Consider the following 17,966-nt stretch of genomic DNA (forward strand, 5'->3'; position numbering starts at 1 on the left):
TTACCTTTTATGTTTCTGACTTATTTTTTAAGAAGAAAACTGCACTTTATGTTGAAATTTTGGTTATTATTATTTAAAGACAATACTATTCTGAAAATGTACTTAAAGTACTTAAACTACCACTTTATTTTTAAGTCTGCCCAATTTTAACCAGGGATGATATTTTTGTTTCTGTTTTGAATTCAAATGCAGTTTAAAAGCTTTTTTTCAGAAATTAAAACAGCTTCAGTTTACAATATTCATGTCCATGTCTATTATTTGATTCTGTCGCCCACTAAAACCGTTTTAAATTAAAAAAAAAACATTTGCGATTTGGGGCAAATTTACGTGTGCGATTACATACGATTAATCAAGATTAATTCTTACACAGCCTCTAATTAATTGGATTAATTTTTTTAATCGAGTCCCACCCCTAATATATATATATGTAGATATATATATATATATGTAGATTTGTATATGTTGTATATACAGTATGTATATATGTGTGTGTATATATACAGTATGTGTATATATGTATATGTATATATGTATGTGTGTATATATATATATATATATATATATATATATATATATATATATATATATATGCCAGCAACACTCATGACAATGACAAAACAATTACATTGTCAATCATGTTACGCTATTATTAAAATGTTTCCTTTTCTTTTACTTCTCAGCTGCCAATCGCAGGTATTTTGCTATATATATATATATATATATATATATATATATATATATATATATATATATATATAATATAAATAGATAGATATGACAACAACACTCATATCAATGACAAAACAATTACATTAACAATCATCTTACGTTATTTTTAAAATGTTTGCTTTTCTTTTTCATAACTTCTTTAACACACTACTTCTCCGCTGCGAGGCGCGGGTATTCTGCTAGTTTAACTATATAAAGTCAAAACTTGATTATATAAAGTCACTGTCGGAATAAATAAAGTCAAAACTTTAATATATAAAGTCAGCATCGGTATATATAAAGTCAATACTTGTTTCTGAATATATAAAGTGAAAACTTGAATATATAAAGTCAGCGCTGGAATATTTAAAGTCAAAACTTGAATATATAAAGACGGCGTTGGAATATTTCGGAATCTATAAAGTCAAGTCTTGAATATATAAAGTCAGCGTCGGAATACAGGCTGTAAAGTAAGCGCTGCAATATATAAAGTCAAAACTTCAATATATAAAGTCAGCGTCGAAATATACAAAGTCAATGCTGGAATATTCATCCATTTCCCAACACCTTGAATCCGACCACAGGGGCACGGGGGTCTGCTGAAGCCAATCCCAGCCAACACTGGGCGCAATGCAGGAACCAATCCTGGGCAGGGCACATGCATCATTTTCAAAACATTAACCGAACAGTGTTTTTTTAATATATTTTTCTGAATACGTTTTTGTTAATTTAGTTCAGTTCAGAGTAGTTTCAATCAATAGATTTTGACTTTCACTTTATGTATTCAGGAGTGAGTTTATATACTCCGATGTTGGCTTTATATAATCAGGAATGACTTTATATATTCTGACGCTGACTTTATATATTCAAGTTTTTACTTTATATATTCAGAAAAAAGTTTTGACTTTATGTATACCGACGCTGACTTCATATATTCAAGTTTTGACTTTATATATTCCGACAGTGACTTTATATATTCAAGTTTTGACGTTCTATATTCGGGAATGACTTTATATATTCAAGTTTTGACTTTATATATTCTGACGCCGAATTTATATATTCACAAAATCAATTTATTTGCCTGTTTGGCACCCCATAGTATATGTGTGTGTGTATATATGTACACACATTCTCACTGAAGGCATCAAAACTATGAATGAACACCATTTCAGGTGACTACCTGTTGAAGCTTATCGAGAGAATGCCAAGAGTGTGCAAAGCAGTAAATAGAGCAAAGGGTGGCTATTTTGAATAAACTAGCGGGTTAGAAAATGGATGGATGGATAGAATATAAAACATGTTTTCAGTTATTTCACCTTTTTTTGTTAAGTACATAACCCCACATGTGTTCATTCATAGTTTTGATGCCTTCAGTGAGAATTTACCAATGTAAATGGTCATGAAAATATAGAAAACGCATTGAATGAGGAGGTGTGTCCAAACTTTTGGCCTGTACTGTATATGTATATATATATATATATATGTGTATATATATATATATATATATATATATATATATATATATATATATATATATATATATATAATGTACAGTGGGATGCAAAAGTTTGGGAAACCTTGTTAATAGTCATTATTTTCCTGTATAAATCGTTGGTTGTTACGATAAAAAATGTCAGTTAAATATATCATATAGGAGACACACACAGTGATATTTGAGAAGTGAAATGAAGTTTATTGGATTTACAGAAAGGGTGCAATAATTGTTCAAACAAAATCAGGCAGGTGCATAAATTTGGGCACCACAAAAAAGAAATGAAATCAATATTTAGTAGATCCGCCTGTGAAAAGTATTCTTGTCTCAAATCTCACAGCTTGGATTGCCGCTGTCATAATCGGTTTGAGTTTCATGGTTTGTTTCAATTACGACAGTATTTGTAGGACTTGTGTTTAAGTGACATTCGGCATCTGTCGAGCGTTGTAAGCATACAACCGGTTTCATTGATAACTTCACATCCAGCTTTTGAGAGTTTAAACATTCATAAACATCAAAGTGTCCACTACTGAAATTGTCACTTGTGAATCTAAGATGTTTCAGAGGCATTGGCGGTTGTCGAAAGGTTTAAAATATTTGGCCATTTCAGTACACTTTAAAGCGACAACCGAACAATTCAGCGGCAGCCATCAACTCACATGCAGAACCTTAGGTGAAGGGCTTAAGCCTTTCACTCTTATAGTGCTCCTGTGTAGTATAATTATCTCCTGTACCGTCATTAGTCCACACCTTGCACCTGTCCCAGTCATTCAATACATAAGACACAATCTTCCTCCGGATATCAAGAGTGAGCCTGATATGGCCTTGCAATATGTAACACAGAGAATGGAAAAGGCAGGTGCTATCTCCGAGCATGGAAACCACTCGGTAAGTGACAGTTCTTTGATCGATGGTGATCACCTTGATAGACATGTTAATAGGGGTACTGTTGGAACGATAAAGGAAATGAACAATGTAAAGTAAGTCTATAATACCTACACAATAACTATAATCGTAATAAACGAACAATAAAACAGCAGAGAAGCCGTGGATTAAATGAAAAGTCTGTTGTTATCAGCAGGAAGACGTGAATCCCGTGGTGAAGCAAGGAAGGGAATGTAGAGACCAGAGCGACAGACGGCCTTATATAGGCAAGCAGCCAACAACGTGGGAGGCGTTGGGATGGGGGACCCAACGCCTCCTCACACGGTGACCGAGCTGTAGGCTATGGACGTATATATGTACGTAAGTAGGATTCAGTTAGCGTTGGGAACCCGCGTACCAAATTTCTTGAAGATGAGCCCATAAGTAACAAAGACCGTTGAAAAGTTCAATATGTCGGCTGACAGTGGCATCATTCCACCGAAATAAGTACATACATTGGTTTCGGTTAGCGCCGGGAAGCTGCCTACTAAATTTCGTGAAGTTGGGGTCATAAATAAGAAAGTTCAACATGGCGGACGTTGTGGACCGTTATGAACGTTACGCGTAGAATTTTGAAATGAAACCTGCTTAACTTTTGTAAGTAAGCTGTAAGGAATGAGCCTGCCAAATTTCAGCCTTCTGCCTATACAGGAAGTTGGACAATTGGTGACGTTGGAAAGTTCAATATGGTGGGCGACAGTGGCGTCATACCACCAAAATAAGTATGTACATCGGTTTCAGTTAGCACAGGGAAGCCGCCTACCAAATTTCGTGAACATGGGATCAGCCTTCTACCTACACGGGAAGTTGAAGAATTAGTGACGTTGGAAAGTTCAATATGGTGGGCGACAGTGGCGTCATACCACCAAAATAAGTATGTACATCGGTTTTGGTTAGCACAGGGAATCCGCCTACCAAATTTCGTGAAGATGGGGCCATAAATAATAAAGTTCAACATGGCGAACGTTGTTGACCTTAATGACAGTTGTGTGGAGAATTTCAAAATGAAACCTGCTTAACTTTTGTAAGTAAGCTTCAGCCTTCTACCTACACGGGAAGTTGGAGAATTAGTGATGAGTGAGTCAGTCAGTCAGTCAGTCAGTGAGGGCTTTGCCTTTTATTAGTATAGATATACAGTATACATATATATGTATGTGTGTATATATATATGTGTGTGTGTATATATTTATATGTATATATATGTACATGTATATGTATGTATATATGTATGTATGTATGTGTGTATATATGTATACTATATATATATATATATATATATATATATATATATATATATATATATGTATATGTATATGTATACTTATATATATCTTTCTTTCTTTCTACCCACCATCTTCTTAAGTTTCTGTGGATCATTTTCTGTTGTCAATGCAGAGACTCCTTTTGAAGATTTTCATAATTGTGAATGCTGTTACTCAGAAATTATATACCATGGAACATCAACAGAAGTATTTTACCTAGTTAATAGCTGATACTTTTCAGTGTAATGTGAACAAAAGTTGAAAATTTGAAGTTAATCAAAGCTTACTCACCCTCCTTTATCAAGAGAATAAAACTGTATATCTGTCTAATGTTTTTTGGGCCTGTTTTTATATACCTGCTACCACAGCACTCCAGGATGTCTGAGTCTCTAAGAGCTTAAAGGCGTTTCTGCACACATTTTTTTCAAATGCCTTATTATTCATCTGGGCGTGTACCTGCATTCCATGATGGTGCTGTGACGTGTGTGAAAAGACTGGTTTGTCAGGCTTTGAAGCACCTGCTTTTGACTTAATACACTTTCCTTTGCTCTTATACAGCCAGCTCTGACCTAAGAATGTCACTCCTGTGTCAGGTAAGCGTTCTGTTGAATGTTATAATATGTTTTGATCTTGATAAAGATTTACTTGTAAAAAATAAAGTTGTTTTTTTGTGATTTAAATCAACCTGACTGACATATTCCTTCTTGTTTGTTTCATTAAGGTAAAACGTTTTGATGTTTGTCAGAGTTCCTGTTGATGTACTAAGTGTTTTAGATACCATTTTTATATGCAACATTTGTAGTCAGAAATATTTGTAGCATTTCCCATTCTACCATTTAAATGACCTAAGTTCTTTTCCAGCATTGTTATTTACTGACTTTTTGACTGACTCTCTGGTATGAGATTTGATCAGTTAATATGTCTGTGACTGTTTGGTGCTGGCTTCCTTCTGTTTGGCTCAGAGTAAGATTATCTAGGATAAATATACAGTAAGAATATCAAACAATGAAAATTAGCAGAAGTGTGGCATGCTGCATGCTCTTTTAGCCTGTGGTTCAGATTAAATATTACAGTTAGACTTTTGCTCATGTTGTTTAACAACAACAGGTTACCCTGTTTCCTTGCAGAAGGGGTTTTGTTTGACAAGCTTCTTTTTGAGTAGCTGTCAATTAATATTTACAGAACTGATTGATGGTGGACAGTCTGTGCCCAAGTCTTGCTCTCTATGATAAAGGGTCAGTAGTTTCATTATACTGTGATTGTTACCAGCATCAAGCTCCTTTAATAAGCTGTAAATTTATATTTTTTAATTGCCTATTGTTGATTGTGTGTAGTGTTTTGGTTTGTGTGGGCTCTGCTCTGACCCTCTGTGAATGAATTATTTTTGTTTTCAGGAATTATATTAGAAAACAAAAAGCAGTTGGAAATAAATTTGCTATCTACTGGTAAAAATAAAATATTTTTTTCTATGCACTGCTATATATTTTAAACATAAAAGGAAGATAATATACCACCTTCAGCAAATACAATGTATAGGGAAAACAAAATTTATTTTTTATACTATACTGAATACTGTCCCACAGCGCTGTACACAGTACGTCATATAGAACAACTGTTAGCACATTTTTACAGTTAAAAGACTGGCGTGGAATTGTTTAGGATCACAAAGTGGTTGTGTAGACTAAACCAGCAGCCCATTATTCCCTAGGTCAGGGGTCTCTAGTAACAGTCCTAAAGTGCTACTTTGGCTGCAAGTTTTCATTCTATCCGATTTCCTAATGAGTAAGTATTATTTGCTGCTAATTAACTCTTTTGCCTTAATTTTATTTGACTTGCTATTTAAGACTAAGACACTTAATTTTCCTTAAATAGTACAAAACAATAATAAGATACTGTATAAATCGAGCCAACACATGACCAGTAACATTGTGTCCATCATGCAATATCTGATAATATAGAAAGGTGAAGGTTTTAGTATAATTGATCTGCTCATTTCCACAGAACAGTTTGTTGGTGTGTTTAGTTAAAAGAAAGCCAATAGTTTTGAAAATGTGTGTTATGGCAGAATGAAAACACCATCAAGCCATGTTATTAAGTAATGGGTTTAACAAACAAGAAGAATTGGCTTCTAATTAAGAAACTGGTTGTTGTAAAATTGGTTGGATTTTGTGCCCCTGGTTTAGTTGGTCAGTTGGTTCACATCTCATTTCTGTTTGAGTGCCATTTAAGGAAAAAATGAAACAGAGGACTGAATCTTAAAAACCAAGTTGATTACAATGAAAGAAAAAGGAATTTATTAGCACCAAAAACTGGTAACTAATTAAGAAAAGGGTTAGAATTAAAACCTGCAGTCACGGTAGTGCTCCATGACCAGAATTGGAGACCCCTGCTCTAGGTTTATACCTTAGCTGCTGATTTAAGATTGAAGCAGTTGGTGACAGGCTGATATACAAAATGTACAACTGGGCATTTATTTATCCTTTTTCAGAACCTGGTATTCCTTTTCAGAAGACTATCTTGGCAGGATCAGACACAAGGTGGAAACTAGTGCTAGATGTAAAGTTGGTTAATCACAAGATTCAGTTATTCAAAATTACTGAACGTAGAGTTCCCAGTAAATCCAACATATCATTTTGGCATATGGATGGAAAGCAGAATGCCCAGTTCCATGCAGATATGGGGAGAACATGTACACTCAACACAATAATCTGGCCAAGGCAAAATCTGAACTTGTGTACATGGAGCTATTAGCCACCAGTATGTGTTCTCTGGTATTCTGTCCAGTTTCGGTTCCTACATTAATCATACTGTATGTGAATCTGTCAGTAGAGAGTGTCATTTGGAAAATAGATGGATGGAGTTTTACAAAGTGAATACTTAGAAACGAAGGTATTTTTTCTTTTAAAATGTGCTCAGTTTCTGTTAATTTTCTAGTAGTGTTCTAATTTATCTAAAAACATTTTATGTGCGACTTTTGGGATTTTACAATGTTTTATATCACCTTCTATATGAATAAAGTATATTTAAGCTAAAATGCCAGGATAAGTCCTTTAGCCTGACTTCCTTGACATCTGTTGTGAAGTTAAAACCAGTAAAGAAGAATAAAACACTGTGCAATAATGATTTATGTCATGAACGGTTTGTTGGTAACCTCCCAATATGTATGATTGCTGCCCCCAATCATAGAGAAAAAATGTTGTATACTTGAAACAAGCTTAGGAAAAAAAATGTATTATCATTGTTATTATGCTGTATTATGGAAAAGTAAAAGGGGTCAGCATCTGAAGCAGCAAAACAATCTAAAAGGTGAGTAATGCAGGGTTGCAGGAAGGAAGAGCCCATACCGGTGCAATTGGATACAAGGCGGGAACCAATCTTGGATAGAACATCAGTCCATCTCAGGACCCACCCACACTCACAAGGAGTCAATTTAGAATTGGAAGTTACATTTGTAAGTCACCTTGGATAAAGGTGCCAGCTAAATAAACAATAAAACTAATAATAATAAATTAATTAGTTCTAACCCACATCCTTCTGTGTTTAGCTGGACCAAAATGATTTGAGCTTATTGGATGCTTTACAATTTCTTTAAATATTTGGACAAATGGAAAAATGGATTTATTTTTACAATATTAATTGCCAATATCATCTAGTCAACAGGGCATGCTTTTAGACTTCCAACAGACAGGGTAAATAAAATGATGTTATTTCCACAGCTAAGAAGAGTCTCTTGAGTCTCTAATTCTTAGCCCGTTGGTGGTGTCTGAGAGAGGTGCAGTAGGTAAACGTATACAGTACATTCAAGATGAAGTCAAATACAATCAGTGCTATCAACCTGTCCCACACTGTGGCAAATTAGATTTCATATTTTATTTTATAGTTAGCTCAATTATTGCTTGGCTCATTATAAAGATATGCTTTTCTTTTATAATTTGTGCATGTAAAATAAACGAGGGGCATTGTTATAACAGTTTAAATAAGTATAGTAACCAAAGCAAAATGTGAGAATGCCTAACACAAAAATTAAGGATCAAAAACAGGTAACGCCAAAGGTTTTTAGTTATTCTACAGATATCGGCATTAAAGAAGACTAGGAGGTGGGGGTCAAGGAGGGAAAATCATTTGCATGTCCTGATTGTAGGATATACTTTTATTAAAGTGACTGTGGTCTACCTGTTTTTCTCTCTCTTTCTGTGTTTTCATGAAGAGACATCTTCATTTAATGAAGTCGTCATCATTTTGTAATTTTATTGGTGTCTTATCCTCTTGCTAGCTAGAGGAAATAAGCATAGAGACATACTAGTTTTATTGTGGTATGTGGCAATGGTTTGGTAACATGATTTTAGCTAAGGCTGTTGCATGCAATTGTGTGGGGGGGAGGAGATCCTCTTGATTGTGTTTTCTTAAAACTACCAGTGTTACAGGACAAGTTAACTTAAATAACAGAGCATAAAGGAATTGGATGTCTGCCCAAGTTTGGTGTGATCCCATAGTGTCCTGGTGTTCATGCCTATGGTGGCATTGTTTTTCTCTCCCTGCATGCTTCATATTTTCTTATCTTCACTATTTAGCTATTGTGAAGAAGACAGACCATTTATTGACCATTCTTCAGTTTTTGGGAAAACGGGTTCTCAGCAGTCAGGCGGGTCACTCTTTTCCCATTTTGTCTCTCTAGCACTACCTGCGCTTTTGTTGACATACAACAATTTGGAAAGCTTAATAAATTTTACACCATCTATTGTTGACTTTTAAGTTAACTGGTCAGTTTACATACCCATTCTTATCTATATTTGTAAGCTCTAGGTAGTGACAGAAAGAATGAGACTGTGAGTATGGTGAGGTGAGGTTCCTCTTGGAGTTGCTTGGCTTATTTTCTGTGTTAGAATGAGGAACTCAGGAATGCAGAAGGACTTGTGAGTAGAGCTGCTGTCTCTCTGGATCAAAAGAAGGCAGTTGAGGTTGTTTGGGCATATTGTTTAAATGCCCCATAACACCATCCTTGGTAAGTGTAGACAAGACCCACTAGGATAATAAGGGGTAGACATAGAACATGCAAGAAGAATGATATATCTTGACTTACCTATGATAGTTTATGAATTATCTGTGAATGTCATTCTATGTTCTTGTGAATGCCACTACATTACTCATTCTTTCTGGCTTGGTGCTGATTAAATTAAAATACCATAAAAATACTAGATGATTCAGTTTTATAATTACAGTTAGATGCTATTTTAATATCAATATACGCACCCTTTACAGATTTTAAGATATGTACATGCCATTCACTTTTATAAGGTGACACCTCTTACTCATTACTGCATTTTTATTCTATTTGAGGCATTTTACTCATAATCGAAAGACACTGAAATGAGTGATATAGCACACATTATTAAGACAGTTGAAATAAGCAAAAATTTGATTTTATCTGAATGATGTTTTTGACAGTGGAAAGTGACTTTATTTAATATTGTGTGATTTTTATGTCTTATGAAAAAGGGAGTGCTTCTGTTGGATCATGGAGACCGAAAGCAACTCACATATATAATGTTGCTGTGTTCTAATTAAACCTGGCACCATATAGTACCTAATCACACATTGTTGTTGAATATTAGCAGGGTGGCACCTTAATGTTAAACTGGACAAGGAATAGACACTTGATCATAAACATCATCCAATGGCATACTCTCAAAAACAAAAAAAAAATAGACATGGAGTCTTATCAAGTAGATAAATTAAATCCAGAGGCACAGAAGCAGTGGCATTCTTACTTGTATGTACTAATAAACATGCAACATGCCTCAGAATTTTTGTTTCCCTTACTTTAAACCAACTACCTTACTTCAAAAGCTCTGTATTCCTTAACTTGGTAAAGGTTGTAGTCATAATAGAATCACATACTGGTAGCATACTTTCTCTGTATACTTATTTCACCATGTATCACACTAATGGTCTGTTATCACACCAATGAATGGATAATATCAGTGAAAGCACTGATTTGGCTTTTTACCCCTTTTCTTTCCTCATGGACATTTATAGTAATACTGAGCGTATCAACTATCAACTAACTGTATTTTTTGACACTCAGTTTTTTAATTGGAATTAATAATAGAACTAAACAGCTTGTGCTAATAATAATAAGTGCAAGAAAAAACAACCAACGTGTATACAGAATAAGCATTGGTTAGACTGATATTTGAACCCAAGCCTTTAGAGGTAAGGAGCAGTGGCTTTACTCATGGGGTGCTGAAGTCTATGCTGGCTACACTGGGTGCAAGTCTGGAAATAGTGCTGGACAGGGAGTTAGTCCATCATAGGGCCCACCTATGCACACTGCGACACTTGCACCAATTTGGTGGACAATTTAGAATTAGCAGTTAACCTAATCTACACATTTTTAGTGTTATTAACCAAAACCTATTAAATCCATTTACGAAATAACTGGGTTATGGAGCTTATGGTAAAATTCATGAGTGTATATTTAGCTAGAAATGCACTGATGCATTTCATTTTTTTCTTAAAGTCACCCAAGTAGGGTCAGCTCCATTATGTTGTTTGTGAATTACAGTGGATTGAGAAATCTACTGTAAGTCTGAAGGAAATTACAGCAGAATATGATAAAACGAAAGCATTTTATCTGTTTGCTGATCAGCTTTGGTCAATTTGTACCCACTCCTACTGATGGCATTCCAAAAATGACATTATGTCAGTTGTTGCCTTAGTTTTGATCACTAAAAAATGATTTTCCAGTCTCTTAACTGAGCTTCATTTTTGTTCTCGGCTTTCTTTGCTGTTTTGAGATCTGCTTTTGCATATGGCTTTGCAGCCTACTTCCTGCAATGTAACGTAATTCTCTTCAATTGTGCAATGTGCAAAGAAAGAAGAAAAGAACACAATTTATAAAATAAAGCTTGGTCAAATCTAAAATAAAAACTCATATTGTGTTACATTGTATATTCTTTTATTGTTATACATTATCATTTTCCGTGATGTATGGCCCACCCTCTAGCTGTCTCAGATTTATTGACTATTTAATACAGTTGGAATAATCTGTGTGCATGTTCAGGTATCACCATTTTTTCCAAGTATATAAAGCAATTTTCAAATAAAATTGTTTTGTTTAAGTTAATTATTAAGGCCACATAGCTACCTAGTATTGATTGTGAAGGTACAGTAATTATAATACATCTGTAAAAGGCATTTTTGCCAGAGGGTACCTGGCTTGTTATTTCTTCAGGCTGACCACAACTGTCACACAAAACTAATGTGACAATTTATTTTCCCTAGCAACAGTTTAAACTGCATTCTAGGCTATCTTAGAGTAGATAAATTGTTAGTATATTAATACACATGACATCTATTGCCTGCTGTTATATGTTTTCTGTTAATTTAGATAAAGAAAAGTGGTACTTTGTTACAGAAATCTATCTGAGTATTATTTCTAAAGAAATCAATTACACAAACTACAAACATTTAATAATATATGAATAATTTGATTCACAAAAGAATATAAGTCAGCTATGAGAATCCATCCATCCATTTTCTAACCCGCTGAATCCGAATACAGGGTCACGGGGGTCTGCTGGAGCCAATCCCAGCCAACACAGGGCACAAGGCAGGAACCAATCCTGGGCAGGGTGCCAACCCACCGCAGCTATGAGAATGGAAACATTAAATTAAAATTAGTATATAAAGAAGTAAGTATATAATCTGTCACATGAAGTGGATGAAACTGACATCTCTTGCTTATGTGTGTCTCATGGCAGATAATGTGAAGCTGAAAGTTATCTTATGAACTTTCTTGTTCGTAATGATTAAGAAAGAAATGAAATGTTGAATAGTGGCCACTGGCTGCTCCAGTAAGTGGTGCATCTTTGCCAAGTCAGAAGTTTTCTTTCCTTTCAAGATTCTTTGTTTTTAGTTATTTTGGTGTGTGTTCAGACCATAGTGTGTGTGTATCTATTTATTTATTTTTCTATATATTTATGTATTTATTTATTTAAACATCTTCTGTAAAAGGGCAATTTTTCCCCTGTCTGTCTGTCTAACAAGGGAATTAGATTTTTATCTTAGAACTGTAGCCCCAAAGTAGCTCAAATTACTCCCAGTATTGAATTTAGTGTACATGGAACTAAACAATTTGACACTAGAGGGAGAATAACAGGAAGAGCCCATTACAACTTGGACTAAATAAAATATTGTTTTGACTACAGTTAAATGAAATATGGTGTTTATACCATTTTAGCATTTATTGCTGTTGCAGCCACCATATTTATATAAGTCAAGATCTCTCTCTTGCTTTCTCCCTGTGTGTATTCTAGGAGACTCAGCCAACCTGTTTTCTTTGTTACTGTATATAGGTCAATAGCCTCTAACCTTGTGCAGCTTTATTTCCTAGGTGCCCTCTGGTGTTTAGAAATAGATATGCATTACTACTGTTTACCAAAGAAGAGAGACATCTTGGTTCTTTATACATTAGGACAATTTTGAGAAAAACAGGCTTTTTAGCTCAATTAAGATAATCAGTGCTAGGCCCCTAATTTCTCCAAAATAACATCAAGGTGAGTTTGAAGGCATCCAAAGTACTACTTTGCATCACACATCTTGGTTTCTTATTCAATTTGTTTATGATTCTACTATTTATATCAATTCCACAGTAATGGGTAAAGAGTAGAGAAAATTAATCCTTAAACATTAAGAAAAATCTTGGACTATCGATTGGACTCATCATTTTGCAAAGCTAAACTGTGTACAGAAACAATTGAAAATACAAATATTGTGAAATATACAACATAGCATCATATGAGATAAAGAATAAATAGCTAATGTAATTATAATATAGTTCATTATTATTGTTTACTAGGATACAATAACCTTTGTATCATTGTTTACTTTTTCATTTGTAAAGCCCATTTCTTTTTTACTATTTACTCCATATAGGCAATTTAAATATTAGAGATGCTTTCATTAGAGATGCTGGTCCTTACCATTTTGGTGTTTTTCAGTTTGAAGGTCTGAAATTTGCAAATCCACTGATTGCTTAATCATTTTTTTTTTTGTTATTTGAAACACTTTACATGAAGGTGACATGTTTTTAACTTTCATTCTTAGGCTTTGTTTGTGAAGGAAGCTGATGTGCCTTCCAGCTGTTCATCCAGACAGACATTGCAGCTAAAGCAGTCAAGTAGTTGCTTCATATCACATGGGATGGAGGACCACAGAAAGCTGTGACTCCCCCTTTTTTATTTCTCAGCAGTTTATTCATACTCTTCTCCAGGGCACATCTTCATAAACAAGCTGTCGGATTCAGGAATGTGTTGTAAAACTAAAATAATAAAAAAAAAGTTTCAATGAGGTAATGTTTAATTAATACAATTAGAGAAAACAGCAATACAGAACTAAATATTAGTTAATGGAGGAGTAGTAAAAGTAGGTCAAGCTTTACATTCTGTGCAGCAAAAGTGCATCTGTGACATTGTAAATGGTAAATATATTTTGGTAAACATATCAAGAATTATGAGTCAAAGACTATCTTAGTGTATTTGTCTTAAATAAAATGAACACTGTTGTTTTTGAGAACTTGGTCAGTGTTTGCTGCTGGACCACACAATCTCTTTAAAAAAGATGACACTTTGTTACCCCCTATATGTTCACTGTCTCATTGTGCCACGTGTACTGTACACTTGTATTCCTGAAGTGTTTTCATTTTTTTGGATGTTTGTTAGCACCTATCTTCCTGCAGTTGTGCAGAGCAACAATGTACATCAGCTGACTAAAAGTTCCATCCTGCTCTGATGGGTTACATGGGAACTTAGTCCAAGTGTTCAGAATCCTCAAAATCATCAATAAAACTGATCTGTCTGAATTCTTCCAGTTATGTAATGAATCAAGTACTTGAGGAAGCAGGGAGAAATTATCGGGAAACACGTCTAAGAAGTCAAGAAAAACTTCATGCAAATAAGTAAGTCATGCAGTTGAGTCAGAAACCTTCACAACTTTTAGAAAGTATCTGAATGACAGCTTGGATAGTCTCAATTTCACAAACATATGTTTGTTGTGCTGCTTTGTTCTAAAAGATAGTAGGTTTTCAAGATGAGTAACTACAGCATCTTTGTTGCAATTGAAAAGAGAATTAAAAAAGAGAGATTATCAGTCTTATTGTAAATTAAAATTAATTTATTTAAAGAAGAAGACATTGCAGGTATATGCCCCTTTATATCGGGGAGGGGGGGGTGGAGCCACTTCAAACACCAACAATGTGCAGCATCCACTTAGATGATGCAACGGCAGCCATTTTGCACCAGTATGCTCACCAAGCATTAGTTATTTGGTGGTAAAAAGGCGATAGAGATAAATGAGAGACTGACAACAACTACAAAAAGGCCTCCATGCCTTTATTAGACCATTATTGAATATTGTGTCCACTTAAAGAATTTTTTTTTTAATAATAACAGTACATCCTGATTTTAGGACCACCAGAGAGCATGAAAACTTCACCACTAAACATATAAGTGCCACCTACTAATCAGGTTGAATTACATAGCTTTTTCATTGACATCAGCTCTATTTGTGATTTGGTTGAACTTTATAAACATAATTTCTGTATTGATGAAATAATTTTATATTTTTACAGTGTTTCCAGTGTGCAGCATGCACTAGTCTTGCGTAAAGAAACATACAGTGTTTCAGAATTCTTAGAAGGCTTAAGTCATGAGTTTCTCTTCTAATACTACACATTTCTGGATAATTGTTTAATAAAAGTGTAGATTTTTTTGCCATTCTGGTAAGGAAGAATTTTATAAATTTCTGCTTAATTATTACATATGTAATAATATAATTATAACAGTCCTAGGAGTGTTCAAACAACAAATCATTATAATATGTATTGTTTGCACAAAAAGAAACCTGAAAGTCATAAGCTTGATCTTCTTTCATTTTCCCTGTCAATATCAATTTCTCTTCTTGCATACCTTATAAATGTACTCCACACTACTCCTGTCTCCTTTGTCAACGGTTCATATAAACTGAGTGCCGACAAGCTTTAGTCTGATTAGTTATTTATGTAGTTCTCTGTGTTGTGGTTTCTGTTTTTGATATTTTAGAATGTAAAAAGTGATGATAATGTATATCAGTTTACAACTTCCAAAATGGGTGTGTGAGCTAGACGTGACAAGCATTTTAGGTTGAATTCATGAGATCTACTTCCTATTTTGTGTTTTGAAGACCACAAGTAAAAGATGCTCCTTGGCTCTACCGGTTATGAATATGAAAGGAACTTTGGTGATTTGCCAAGAAGTAGACCTTTATTATTTATCAGGTTTTAATGTTTAAAAAAAACTTCTTTAGTAAATATCTGTACAATATTTACTATACTGTTAAAAGCATGGTAAATCAATATTATTTTAGCAGTATTACATATCAGTGAACCAAATTATTAAAAAGGATCAAAAAAGATGTAGTTTCCTTTATCGACATTGGCTTTGCTATACCTTATAAGGGGTCCATTTACCCCATTAAAAAATAAAACTACTTGGCATATAACTAGACAAAAATCTAAAGTTTACATGAGAAAAAAATATGTATTAAAGAAATTGAAATTTATGATGAATTGTTTGTGTGTATGTGGCAATTAAACTACAGTATACTGATACAATGCTTTTCATCTGTTGTTCAATATTATACAGTATATTGTACATCATTGTATTGTATATAATATGACTGGTGAGTTATTTCCTATTAAACATAGCCTAGATATCTAAAAAATGTGAATGTATAAGACCATTTAAGATAAACTACATGTGTGCTTATGTGTATTTATGTGTATGCACATACAGTACCTAAATATATAGGTGTGTCTCCGGCCGAAACACCACCACACTGGAAGGACCAAGGGAGCAAGTGTCGCCAGAATGTTACCTCCCCCGGAACACTAGATGGCAGCTCACCCTGGGTTGCTGTGGTGCCTTGGACTACCACTGGACTTCATGGGAGTGGGAGTTTGGTGCTGCCCTGTTGGGATCCGTGGGTACCACCAGGGAGTGCTACAGCTGAGATAGGAGGTGCTGAGCCTTGGAGAGCAGCTCTTATACCACACCCAGAAGTGCTGCCGGAGGTTGTCAACGAGCACCTGGAGCATTGAATGTGTATATAATTCTTTAGGTACACATTTAGCTTATTTGTATTGTAACATCCACAATCAGTCAGGGAGGAACAACACAGGTACACGATTCAGGAGATTGAACCTGATGCGTTTTCATTGATTGCTTCCCAATTAAACTCTTACTATCCTAGCCGTGGGAGACGTCTCAGCTTTTCTACTTGCAATCAGACTCATCTGCCTCTTTTACACTACTCGTCTTCTGCTTCAGTGTTACTGCCCCGAAGCTCGCAACTCTTTGACTCTGACTTCCATTCCCCACCATGCTGCTCCATCTCATGCCCACATGTGCCGCTACTACACACTGTGTTCTTTCTGTCCCCAGCGACGACAAAATGAGCACATCTTCCATCCTTTCTTTTAAGTCCTCCTCTTCCTCATGTTGAGGTGTTTCATTAGAATATCACACTGCATCTTCTGCAAGCACAGCGCTCAGTAGCTGTTCAGCCCCATGCCCCAGTTTTATCCAGCCTTCCATGCATCCAGCCTTCCATGGCACACCCTCACCATTCAGCGTCTGTCCTCTGTCACATTGGTTTTGTTGCAAAACTAGTAACTCTAAAAGATATTAATATGCCTTCCTCCAATCATGAGGCAAGAATCTGTATTCTGTAATTTTCAAAAAAAAAAAAAAAAAGCAAAAAGAAGTTACATGAAAATGCCTCCCTCCCCATTGCCTGAGGCGCTTGCCTCATTGCCAGCCCTGGATGTGACAATATTCTTTAACAGGCCACATTAATCACAAAAAATAATATGTTAACTTTCCTAGGCCTAATATGCATATATGATTGAATTTTTGACTCTATTTGGATTCAGGTATTAACAATAGAATACGTTTATGTTATTCTAGTTGCTGTAGCACTGCATGCTGTTTGGCACGGGAGTACGGTGCTTTTGTATGTGTAATGGTGTGAAGATTGGGCAGTATTCAAATGCAGGACACTAAAATAATAAAGTGAGAGAGCTAAACACCACTTCATTATGTCGCCCGTGAGTAGCTTGATAAATTAGTTAGTGGTGCTTACTATAAATTAAACTGCAAATATGCATTTGAAAAGTAGGCTGTCTTACCTCAGGCTGGTCTGAAATTTTAGAACTTAATTTAAATTTTTCAGTATATCATGCATAATCCAGTTAAGGAATGTCCTGCATCATTAAATTATTTAATGGAAAGATAATTTTATGTTGTTTGTAATTTAGGATTGAACCTTTTGTGTCTTTAGGCACAGTTTTTGTGTCATGTCTGGGATGTAGCACAGACCTGCTCCAGGTAATTTGAGCGTGACTTCTGTGTATGATATATAGTACTTTAAGTCGGAGCAGGCAGAGCTAGTAATAGGATACTGATAACCAGTGATTGTTTAAATTTGAAGAAAGCTCCACTATCCCTGTATCAGTGTGCATGTATTGGTTAGTGGGCGCTGTG

The 17,966-nt window shown here is 34.9% G+C and overlaps 1 protein-coding gene across 6 annotated transcripts in view; it reads left to right on the plus strand.

Annotated features, from left to right (window-relative positions):
- sytl5 (synaptotagmin-like 5) overlaps nt 1-17,966 on the plus strand; it is a 356,011-nt gene that overhangs the window by 169,915 nt on the left and 168,130 nt on the right. For 4 of the 6 annotated variants that reach the window (XM_039745077.1, XM_039745072.1, XM_039745078.1 and 1 more), the window contains exon 3: nt 4,945-4,979. The exons of the other annotated variants lie outside the window; for them this stretch is intronic. The gene's annotated coding sequence lies outside the window, so the exon portion shown is untranslated. The remainder of the gene's footprint in view (nt 1-4,944; nt 4,980-17,966) is intronic. 6 annotated transcript variants of the gene reach the window in all.

The sequence above is a fragment of the Polypterus senegalus genome, chromosome 2, assembly GCF_016835505.1.
Source record: "Polypterus senegalus isolate Bchr_013 chromosome 2, ASM1683550v1, whole genome shotgun sequence".
NCBI lineage: Eukaryota > Metazoa > Chordata > Cladistia > Polypteriformes > Polypteridae > Polypterus > Polypterus senegalus.